The sequence below is a fragment of the Condylostylus longicornis genome, unplaced genomic scaffold (assembly GCF_029603195.1).
Source record: "Condylostylus longicornis isolate FDR11 unplaced genomic scaffold, ASM2960319v2 ptg000144l, whole genome shotgun sequence".
NCBI classification, from domain to species: domain Eukaryota; kingdom Metazoa; phylum Arthropoda; class Insecta; order Diptera; family Dolichopodidae; genus Condylostylus; species Condylostylus longicornis.
The window spans coordinates 479,801-491,957 of record NW_026578112.1 but is presented as its reverse complement, the minus strand read 5'-3'; the positions used below and the strand labels follow the sequence as shown (position 1 = coordinate 491,957).

At 22.3% G+C, this 12,157-nt stretch overlaps 1 protein-coding gene across 5 annotated transcripts in view; it reads right to left on the bottom strand.

Annotated features, from left to right (window-relative positions):
- The window catches only part of LOC129615676 (mucin-2-like), a 75,166-nt gene that overhangs the window by 59,262 nt on the left and 3,747 nt on the right, over positions 1-12,157 (bottom strand). For 4 of the 5 annotated variants that reach the window (XM_055531004.1, XM_055531005.1, XM_055531006.1 and 1 more), the window contains exon 2: positions 10,819-11,124. The gene's annotated coding sequence lies outside the window, so the exon portion shown is untranslated. The remainder of the gene's footprint in view (positions 1-10,818; positions 11,125-12,157) is intronic. The other variant, XM_055531002.1, reaches the window with a different exon arrangement.

The following is a 12,157-nucleotide window of genomic DNA, read 5'->3' as shown; positions in this document are numbered from 1 at the left end:
TTATTTGGATCGCCTTATGAAATTTTTAAAATATGCCTTACCGGAAGTTGCTCTACCATGTATTACTCTCTGTGTAAATTTGCTTACACTAGTAAGCAACTTACCGTGGGCCATGCGGCCATTTTCTTATTTTGGTGCGGCCCTCTAAAACGAATTGTTAAAATATTATTATGGTTTAAACTTGCAATTCTACGATTGGCTACTACAAATATGCAACCCAATATTTTAAGACTTGTTCAACAGAAGCAGTGTCACTCAGCTCCCAGTACTTCTAATAAAAATAAATAAATAAACGTTTATACACCTTAAAAATTGAATTAATTGTTTTATTTTGTGGCCCTTTTGTCATACAGAATATTGGAAATTGGCCCATAGTTTCAAAAGTCTTGACATCCATGCACTAGACATTTATCAAATTAAAAATCTATGGGGATAACTTAGGCGTCAACCATGTTTTGATTTGTTAAGAGTAAGTAAAAACAGTTCAGTAAAAACATCCGTAGATCTTGCATAATATAAAATTTGTACTTGAAGGAGAAAATAGTTTTAGTGATTACCTCAGTTTTTATAAAATATTTTTAAAATTAAAATATAGTGGAAACTATACAATTTTATAATTTACTTCAAAACATATACCGTTAGTAAATGAGAAGGAATCATAACATTATAAACTTAATTTCATTGTTAGATTATATAACATAAACGTATTACACAAACATTTATAAATAAAGTAAAAAAATTAAATAAAAAAAAAATAATAATAATTTCTTTAATATTTATCCCTAGGGAGATTTAGCTTTTATTATATTGTGTACATATTAAATATACAAACAATGTTACACTTTATTGTAAAATGAAAACAAAAGCATCATTTCTGTATTAAACTAAAATGCGTATATAATATGCATACATGTATGTATGTATATTCAAATATAAATATTTTAAAAATAAAAAAAAACACGTGAAATGAATATCTTAAATGCTTTTAATGTTCACACAAGCAAATCAAATAAAAAATATCAGCACGTTATAGGCACTTTACTCCTTACAAAATAACAAAGAGAACTGCTCATTTTGTAAAATCTTTTCCCCATACGACATAATTTAACTTTAACATACAATAATTATGTATATATATATATATATATATATATGTATAAATGTAAATGTATGTATCATTAACATAATGAACAAGGTGTCCTTTCAAAAGTATCAAGTGATAAAAAAAATAAACAAAAAAATTAAGTATAAATTTTTTTTAAAGCAGTAACTAGATTTGAATTATATTCATAATATTGGGAAGCTGTTGAAATACGAAATTGGCTTCAATATCATCTCAGTTAGTCAACAGAAGCTTTGTAATTTGATAAAACTTTTAAACTCTATAATTCAAGAAAATTTTGTAAAAAACATTGAATAATTTCAAGTCAATAGTTAAGGTATTGAATAAGAGGATTAAAAGATCTATTGGTTAAAACTATTGATATGGTTGTTAGCATTTAAAAAAAATCTTAAGACTGTAATTGAAACGTTATGCCTCTTCATAATATTCAAGGGGTATAAAGTCGTCTGCTTACAGCTGTACTTTTTCCAGCTACTTTTCTTACAATTCATAATATTTTGTTTCATAATTCACAAACACAAATTGTTCTGTAATAAATAGAACTTCTGTAATAAATTTCTCTATAAATAACTCAATTAGCACTGAATTTTATACACCCTGCTTTAAAATATAGATTTAAGTAAATTTGAAAATAAAAGAAAAGGATATTATATCCTGTAGTCATTTAAGAATTATTAATATACATACACAATATTTATATAGTTAGTTAAAAGTATTTTAAATTCATTATAATAAAATATAAGTAATAAAAGTATACCAATCTATACAGGATCATATATTAGAGAGTAATAAAGCAATTTTGTTCTTTTACTTCAATATTCACATATATGTAAGAGCAATATACATATGAATACGCATAATTTCTACTTATGTATATACAATAAATTTAATGTCAAATAAAACTTTATATGTTTATAAGTAAAACTACTTCCAATTAAATAAGTAATAAAAAACCAAGAATAGGATATATAGACATCCGATTTATAATATACACAAATACTTATACACATTCATATCATGTGATATAAAATTATAAACCTAAACCCTAAGTATATGTAATTAGTGATAATGTTTTAGGAAATTCATTAAATTCATTATTATTCATTTGAATAAAATTTAAGATTCTATAATCAAAAATAATTTTGTGATCACTTTGAAGTTTGAAAAAAAAAATATTTTATACTTAATGTATGAAAATATTTTGTTATTGTAAAGCGAATCTCGAAATTCTTCATTCGGCCAAATTAGCCGAAGGGATATTGAAAGATTTTTCGCTCTAGTCGACCACTGTTACTATAGAACTAATTTAGTTAGCTTAACCAATTCTGTGATAATAAATGTCAAACAAAAATTGCAGTACATTTTAATTTTTTTAACATTATATTTATTGCAGGATTATAGATTATAGTTTGTGATTAAGTGTTATAGTTTGTGATAATGTCTACTATGTGATATGTCTACTAAGCAGACTTTATAACACACTTCGAGAGCCACTAACATAATGAATTCGAGTAACTTTTCGGGATTTCCACTCCAATGACTGTATAAACGAAATATTTCCGCACACTGCTTCCGCACTCTTCTCGAAGGTGTACTGAGTAGTACCCTCAATTCCCAGTAGTCAGACAAGACCCCCGACAACACTCTTACCTGATTCTCACCCTTTTTAACAATTTTCTGGTTCAAGTTTCAACCTCTTCTACACCCTGATGGCATGACCCTTTACGTAAAGGTTAATTACAATTATAATAATATTTAATTTTTAAATATTTTTTAATTTATTAAAAAAGTTTTTTCAAAGCAAGAAAAATTTTTGAATGAATAATTTAAAAAAAAAAAATATTAAATAAAGAAATTATTAAGAAATTTAAAGCTGCAAACGTTCATCCATTTAGAAATATCAAATTTACAAGCATACAAACTTTACAACTAAACTATATTATTTTATTAATATACTATTATTTCATATACTTGTGTATGTATATGTATAAATAAATTTTAATAATTTTTTGATACGCGTAGGTATTTTAAATATAAAATCGAAATAAAATTTTCTGAGAAAAAAATGAAAATATTTTTAAAAATTTATGCAAGGTCACGCAAAAAGAGTCTTTTTTAATTATTTTTAATTAAAACTGCCGGTTTAGAAAACTTATACTTTTCTTTATTACATATTGCTTTTATATATACTAAATTTTTCTGTTATAGAACCTTAAAAAATTTTCTATGTTATTAACACATACCTACATCATTATAAATATTTATAAATTTAATCATAAACACCTATATATTCTGTGTGTAATTTTATATACTCTTATACATATTATATGTATGCACATGTAAATATACAAAAATCATTGCATTTGTGTGTTGCTTTGAAATATAAAATATGTGATTTATTAAATTTAATTTCAAAAATTTAGCCTGAATTCCTGTATGCAATTAAAATAATTTTTCAAACAAAAAAAAAAAATTATTCTTTTGAATAAATTTCTTAAAATATTTATTTTAATTAATTTCAAATTAATTCAAAATTAATGTAATTTTAAATTTTCCGTTTGCAAGATTTCACTAATCTCTGGTCAAATCAAAGAAAATCAATGAACATTGTTGGTATTTGATCGTTCCCTATACTCATAATTTTATTAAAATTTACTGATTTTGCAACATACTTAATCTCGAAAACAAAATTTTCCACATTAAACTAATAAAATTTGAAAATTATTGAAAAACCAATCAGAGCCAATGAAAGAAAACTTCCTTTGAAGTAATTAGAAATCTATAATAAATAGAATATAAAATGCTTTAAGGACTCTTATATTTACAACAAAAAAATATAAAAAAAAAATTCAATTTACTTTTTTAAATTTTCAAAAATTTACAAAGATTTTTTTTTTGTCTTTTATTTTAATTAAAAACCTAAAAATTCAAAGAATATATTGATAAGAAATCAAACTCTATCTGAATTCTATACAAATATTATATTACACCTATATACACAAATATACACATATATACACACACATAAACAAATGTATATTATGTAAATTATATATTCAAAATTTATTCGAATTTCTAATTTATTTTACCAGATAACTACCTATAATCTATGCATATATATATAAGTATATAGACATACTTATATAGTATTTATAATGTTAAGCCTATTTGATTGATAAAAAAGAAGCAAAAAAAAATAAAAAAATAAAAAATGTCCTTCTTAAACTTTTGGCAGAATCCTTATGTACTTTTATGATTTTACTTTATTTTTTTATTCTTTAATGTAGGTATATTATTAAATTTCTTTGTTTTTAATTTTTTTTTATAACCGCACTATATTCTCTATCTATATCATAAATTATTCAATGACCTTGAAATTATTATTTGAAGCACGAAATGCATGTTTATATTCAAAATACATTTTATATTTACAAAATTTATTTCCATACATTCAGCTATATAATTCCTATATACATATAATATTTATATGTATACCAATATGTGGGTACATTGTTTTTGTAAAAAAAATATATATTAAGAATATTATGTAAATATAATGTAAATGCAACAATCTGAATTTCCTTAGCAATGACTTTTTATAACAATATAAAAAAAAATAAAAAATAAAAATATTGTATAACAAAAAATTGTTATTTCATTTTGATTTAAATAATATATATATATATACGTACATGCATATATACGCATTTATGTATTACATCTATTATGTAAAGGTAAAAAATAATTACAATATAATACGAGTATGAATATGGTTTATGATATATACAAAAAATTTCTCCATATATAAAAAACAATGTAATTTTAATTATAATATTTCTATTAATTGCTATTTACTTAACATATGTACATATAACCTATTATATTATGTGCAACGTATAACAGTATACTAGTACACATTATAAAATAATCACCGTTTAATGAGAGCAAAGAAAGAAATATCTTTAATATTCTTTTATTTTATTTTTTTTTTTCTTTTATTATAAAAAATTTATTACGATATAAAAATTATAAAAAAAAAAAATAGACCTATATATTATACAGGTATACTCTTTAAAATTATTTTTTCTACCCACGTACAATTTTGATATTGTATTATATACCTACAAACATATTATTAAATATAAAAGAGAGGATGTATTTAAAATATATATATTTAAATATACTCATATGTATATGCGTGTGTCAATATAACTATACAATATTTGGAAGTTAATAAGAAAACAACAAAAATTTTATAAGAAAATTTTTTATACAAATATTGTACTCTTTAGAATTACAAGAAAGCTGAATCCTTTTATATTCAATAAAAGAACAAAAAACATAAATAGAGAAAGAGAGAGAGAGAGAAAGAGAAAATAAAAAGACAATACAAAACAAGATTAGTAATAATAGCAGGAAAACATTCTTCAGAATATTAAAGATTCTCCATTGTCGAGGGTTATCAAATCTTCTACATATACATATACAATGTACATTCAGTAAAAATTTTAATTTTCTGATATTGAACTCCTATAATTATGCAAAAACAAGAAACTATGCTAAGAAAAAGCTTTGTATAATTTTTAGTATTTAATAAATTACTAATGAGAATTGTTTACTAATTGAGTATTTAAAAATTATTATTAATTTTGCTTTCTTGTTAATTTTTTAGTAATAAGTATAAGATATGAAAATATTTTTCATTTACTTATTTTTCATTGTTTTTACTTATAAAACGGTAAAATACTCAATTTCAGTTTTATTTAATTATTTCATATAAAAAAAATTTTTTTGGAAAACAAATTCTATATTTATATGTAAATACACGTATTATATAAAAGATATTCCACTGTATATTATTATTAAATGTATATAAGTATTGCTCGTATAATACTAGTTTTACAATATTGAAGAACAAAATGTAAAATATGTAAAATAAACTTTTTTTTTTGGAAAAAAATTTAAAATATTTGGCAACCCTTTTAGTTTGATTACTATTTCAACAAACATTACAATATTATTTAATGCGACCACATATACGATATATAATTACATATAAATATATACATACATTCATACACACACAAATGTGTAATGAATATTCCAATGCACTCACATTAAAATGAAATACAAAAAAAAAAAAATAATTAAAAAAAATTCTTTTCTATGTATAACAGAATAAAAAAAAATAAAATTAAAAAAAAATCAACAAAAATAAAAAAAAAAAAAAAACATGAAAAAATAACCAAAACAAAAAATATATTTGAAAGGAAGAGAAAAAAATAATTGTCAAGGACGTTTTCAAGTGTCAGCTGTCTATTTTGTATGTATTTGTGGCTTTTTGAATTTACAAAAGAATACGCAGAAAAAAATTTCACAATAATTGTGACTATAATTTTCAATACCACAAAATATTTCAGGTATTTGTAAACTAACTGTGCATAAATTTACGTATATATACACTTTTATCTACTTAATTATATACACGATTTGAATACATACACATTAAGAAGAAAAAATGTTTGTCACAACAAAATATAACTGATAATTTTATTCAAAAATCTCCAAAGTATTTACCTAGTATATGTGTGTATATTAATTTAAAAACAAAAATTTTCCTGTTTTCTAATAAGAAAAGCCACTTTTCTTATTCTAGTGAAGGTATAACATTCCAAATGATATAAAATTCACAAATACCTACATACTTCCATATACATATACTTAAATCTATATTTGAATCCAGCCGGACGAAGAATATTTAACAGTATGTTAAAATTGTTTTCTTACTATAAATCCTCTGTCACTACACACATATACAATAAGTAACAAGATACATACAAATACGTATATGTATGTATTTAAATTATATGTGTATTACAAATATTTTTTTCTATGTATATAGCCGAATAATGCACGTGTTAGTTTAAAGAAAGAAAATAACAAAAAAAAAATTAAAAGAAAAACATGCGCAAGATTTTCTACGACCAAAATATTTTCTCTTTTTTTTTCCAAAATAATATGGTGTTACCAAAGATAATTTTTAAGGATTTAAGTAACACATATGTATATACCACATAGATATATATACATATGTGTATGATACACTTAAGTAAATTGTTATTATTATGTAAATATATTCCATGTATGGATTGAAAAATATTTTGAAAATTAATTCCAAAATTCAAAATGACAACAATACAAAACCAAAAAAAAAAAAAAAAAGAAATTTTTATTAACAGAACACGTGTGTAGGAGTAATTTTATGACCTATTCCATCCCAATACATGTTAACATTTTGTTATAATATAAGCTATACAGAATTAATATCATCGCACTTATACAAAAATTTTATATTCACTTACATGTGTAAAGTTATTAGGGCATATAGACATTAGAATTTAGAAATAAATATTTTAATATATACATACATATATATATATATATTTTTTGATTAGAGCTTATTGTATAAGAGATTGAATTTAGTTTTTACGTTTTTACTAAAATTATTTATAAGTATATATGTACATATACTGGATTAGTAGCTGTTAAATGTGATTAAATAAGGATAACAAAATAATATGCAAATGTATTTAAAAAAAAAAACACATACCGAATTAAATAGAAGAAAAAAATGAGAAAAGAAACTATGAAATGGAATAAAATTAGCATTACAGAAATTTTTACATATACACATATGTAAAATACATATTGTGTTTTACATATACACATATGTAAAATACAATTGTACATATATGATAATTACAGTTATACAAATTTTATTGGAAATTTTCATAAAATAAAAATTTGCACCTTAAAAATTTTTCATTATATTAATATAAATGAAATATAAATTGAATTAATGAAATATTTCGTTTATATGTATGCATAACTTTTGCCCTCACACATATTCCTTAATGAAGAAGAATTCACCACTTTATATGGATTAGTACTTGAATCATCAAAATTTATTTCTGTATAAATAAACTTGTTTTGCATTATGTTTAAAAACCTGTTTGAAAACGGGTACGTGGATATTTTTACCGAGAATCCAGATCAATGAAACCCGTTGGACATAGCGGTACATAAGCCGGAAAGGACATTGAGCAAGGGTGTATGAAATCGATATATGAGGCAAAACCTAAACCAATAAACATGAAGGAAATTAGACTACTTAGTTGAAGCAAATACATTTCGGAAAAAAAGCTAAAAATTTACGATGAGAGATGGGGGATCGGACAGGCTCAAAAAACACCTCAGAAGCAGTATCTGAAAAATAACTATACTTGTAGTTTTAGTAAGGAGGGTAATGAAACCTGTATATACCTTCTGGGGGAATGTGAGGTTTTCATTCGCAATGTAAACAAAATACTCAAAATTTACTCATTCGTCGATAATATAAATCCGAACAAGTTGCTTTTAAAAGGATCGCATACAATGATAACAACAATCAATCAAAATTTTATGATATTTACCAGAGAAGAAACTGTCAATTGAATTACAAGGTCATCTGATTTGAAATCGCTTTCTAAGCATTTGAGATCATTGCACTAATATAAAGAACCATTTGTTTTGCACGCAAACATCATATTAGTCATATATACAGACAGCAGTGGCTGAAAACATATTCAAGCTCTACACTTTTCCTCGCAAATAAAAGTCGTGGGAGTTATTATATCTAAAAAGTTTTCAATATTTGGGGTTTTATCAATCAAAATTTATTTTATCGTCTCAAAATTTTATGATATCAAGTTCTAGCTATATACGAGTATATATTTTAAATATATTTCGTAATAAAAAAACGTTATACGATATCCTTTCATATTTTATAGGTTTTAGTTGAAAAACTTTCAAACATTTTATTATCTTACAATATTCAACAATATTTCAATAATTATCTGTTCATTTCTTTTATTATACTTCATTAAATTGATGCGAGTCAAAAAAAAATATGTAACAATGTCGTCTTTGTTATTAGTCACACAACAAAATTTACAAATTTTTTACCTACATTTTTATTATCTATTGTATAAGAGTTTTCTTTAATAATCAAAATATTTTAACGTTCCAATGCCGTGATTCATTAAAACACTTTTAGATTAAGTAACAAAAAAACAAAAACAAAAACCACTTGTAATTTTTACCGAAACTTTTTTTTTTTTTGGTTATTTTGCATTGTTTTACGTCCTCGTTAAATTTTCAAAATTATTATTTCAAACTTTATCTATTAGAAGTTTTCTTTTTTATTTCAAAACTAAAACTATAGTAACATTACTGATAAAATAAATTTTCTAAATGGAAAATATTCTTTGTTCTTTGTAAATTGTGAATAATTTTTATTATTATTAATATATACTTATTGGTTCTATTATCGATTTTTAGTACTTTCCAAAAAAAATAAAAGCTATGAGTATAATATGAGGAATACATTTTGTTTTTATATGTCATAATTTTTATGTTCTAATTAATGGACTTTAAGATAGTTAAACCTAATTATAAAAATAAAAAGTGTTTATGAAAATGGATTCGACAAGAAATTCAAATATTTAGCATCCTTTGCTCTACTTTTGAAAATTTACAAAAAAAATGTATTTATTAGACATTCGGTTCATCCGTGCACACGTCTGTCTAAAATCTTTACACGCCTTAAAAGAGAAGTAGGGAAAATATCGTCTTTTAAATCCTCGATCTTTCTCTCGGTTATTATAGTAGATTGAAATCAACAGTTTGTAGTCATTAGTTAGTGTGATTTATATCATTTGAACAAAATTTTCCAAATTTTAATATCTACCTCTTCAAACTCCAAAGTAATAGCCTTTCAAAATTTCAATTTTTAGAGATTTCTTAAAAGTATGCAAAAAATTACATTTTATAATATTAAGAGCGTATTGTAAATAAAATACATCTTGTAAAATAACAGGACTTTTATCTAATTGATTTTCTTTACTCATCAAGTTTTAATAGTCAAATTTAGATTCATTTGACTTCCTCATTACTTATATAAACAAAATAAGTATAACCCGTTTCACAATAAAGAATATTTTATATGCTTACATAAAAATAGCAATTTTATAAATATTTTGCTCAAAAATATAACAGTTTACTAATTATTGAAAGGAAAATTTTTGTAGAATGTGCTTGCAGCTCATAATTATATATTTTGTGATCAATGGTCTGTATACATATATATATGCAATTGAAATTATATACATATATAATATGTATATATATATATATATATAGTGCTGTTGTCCTCTAATTTATAAATTAAATTTCCCATAATGGACATATGAAAAAAAAATTATATAAAGGGAAATTCTCAAAGAAAAAGAAAAAATTTTATAAATGCGTGTTGTTTTTTTCAAATAAATAATCATTTTTCCTATGTATATACATACATACCATTCACAGATATATTATGTATTGTGCCCTAAATATTTTCAACAATTCATATTCTTACTCTTTTTGAATTCGTATTATTATTTTAGTAAATAAGAGAAGTGGACAAATAATATTCCGTCATAAAGAAAATTTAATTTTGAAAAATGTAAAATTGTAAAATGAAAAAATTTATGTGTAAAAAATAATTTAATAAATGTATGTATGTATGTTACTTACATGCACTGTTATAATAATTTTTTTTTTATTTATTATGTATAAAATGAAATATTAATATTAGTTTGTTACTTTTTACTTACATTGTTCAAAAATGATGACCTTTCCTTCTTCTTATATGATGTTATTAAATTCTTGTCTTTATTTTCGTTTTTTTCTTCTTCTTTGACTTTTGCTTTTCTTGTATTTTATTCTTTTCTTTATCAAAATATTTATACACAATTGTTATGTTATATAATGTATGTAAACAATAAATAAAATTTTCTTGTTTTTTTTCTCTCTCTCTCTCTCTCTCTTTTACAATCAATATTTTGCTTTTTAATTTTTTTTTTATTTCAAAATTATTTTTTATTTATTAAAATGAATAATAAAACTATAATGTGTTTTTACTGAAAAATAATATTAATTTTTTTTTTATTTTTATTATTACATATGTACAATATTATATTATTAATACTTCTTAGCATACATATATTTCACTTTCCTTTGATAAAAAAAAAAGAAAGAGAAATTGAAAAAGTAAATACATAAGTATATATTAAAATTTTATCAAAAAAAAAAAAATACAAAAACAAAATAAAAAAAAAAAGAAATGTAAAAATGAAAAAACACAGAAAAAATAATGGATAGAACAACAAAAGAAAAACAAAAAAAAAGAAAAAAAATAGGTACGATACGATAGATAAAATTTTAATTTTTTGCTTAAGTAATTTCTTCCCGCCCACCCTACAGTACCCCCACCCTACTCTGTGCAACGCAAGCGACTAGTTACCAGAATTTGCTGTCAAACGAAAAAGAAAAAATTATTTTTTATTTTTTTTTGTTATTGGGTGAGAGACCCTGTGACAATATTATTTAAAAATAATTTTTTTTCCATATGGTATGTAAGTGTCTATCATATACATGATAATAATATGTATTTGTAATACATATATATATACACATGTATCAATTTACATGTTTTGCTGCAATATCTAATATGTTAACAAATTTTCAGTTTTAATGCGCTTACATAAAATTTTGTCAATAAGAAGTAACTTAAAAAAATTTCATTAAATTTGAAGGTACATAATATTACCTACAATAATATATTATTATATGCAAATATGTAAATATATTTTAGTAGGTACATTTTCTGTAAAGAAAAAGGAAACTTTACAAAATGGATTTTAGTATAAATATAATTTATTATAAGTATTTATGGGGTATTCATATATACATGCATATATATATATATATATATTTTTTGGAAGTAGACAGAGCTTTTGTATACATACTTGTCTAATATAACATATTCTAATTAAATAAAATTGGTAAATTTTACATTTTATTAAACTGTTATATTTTCATAGTTCTGTTATTGTATTCAATATTTTTTGCTGCAATTTTGAAATAAGAAATTATTATAAATTGGAATTTTTT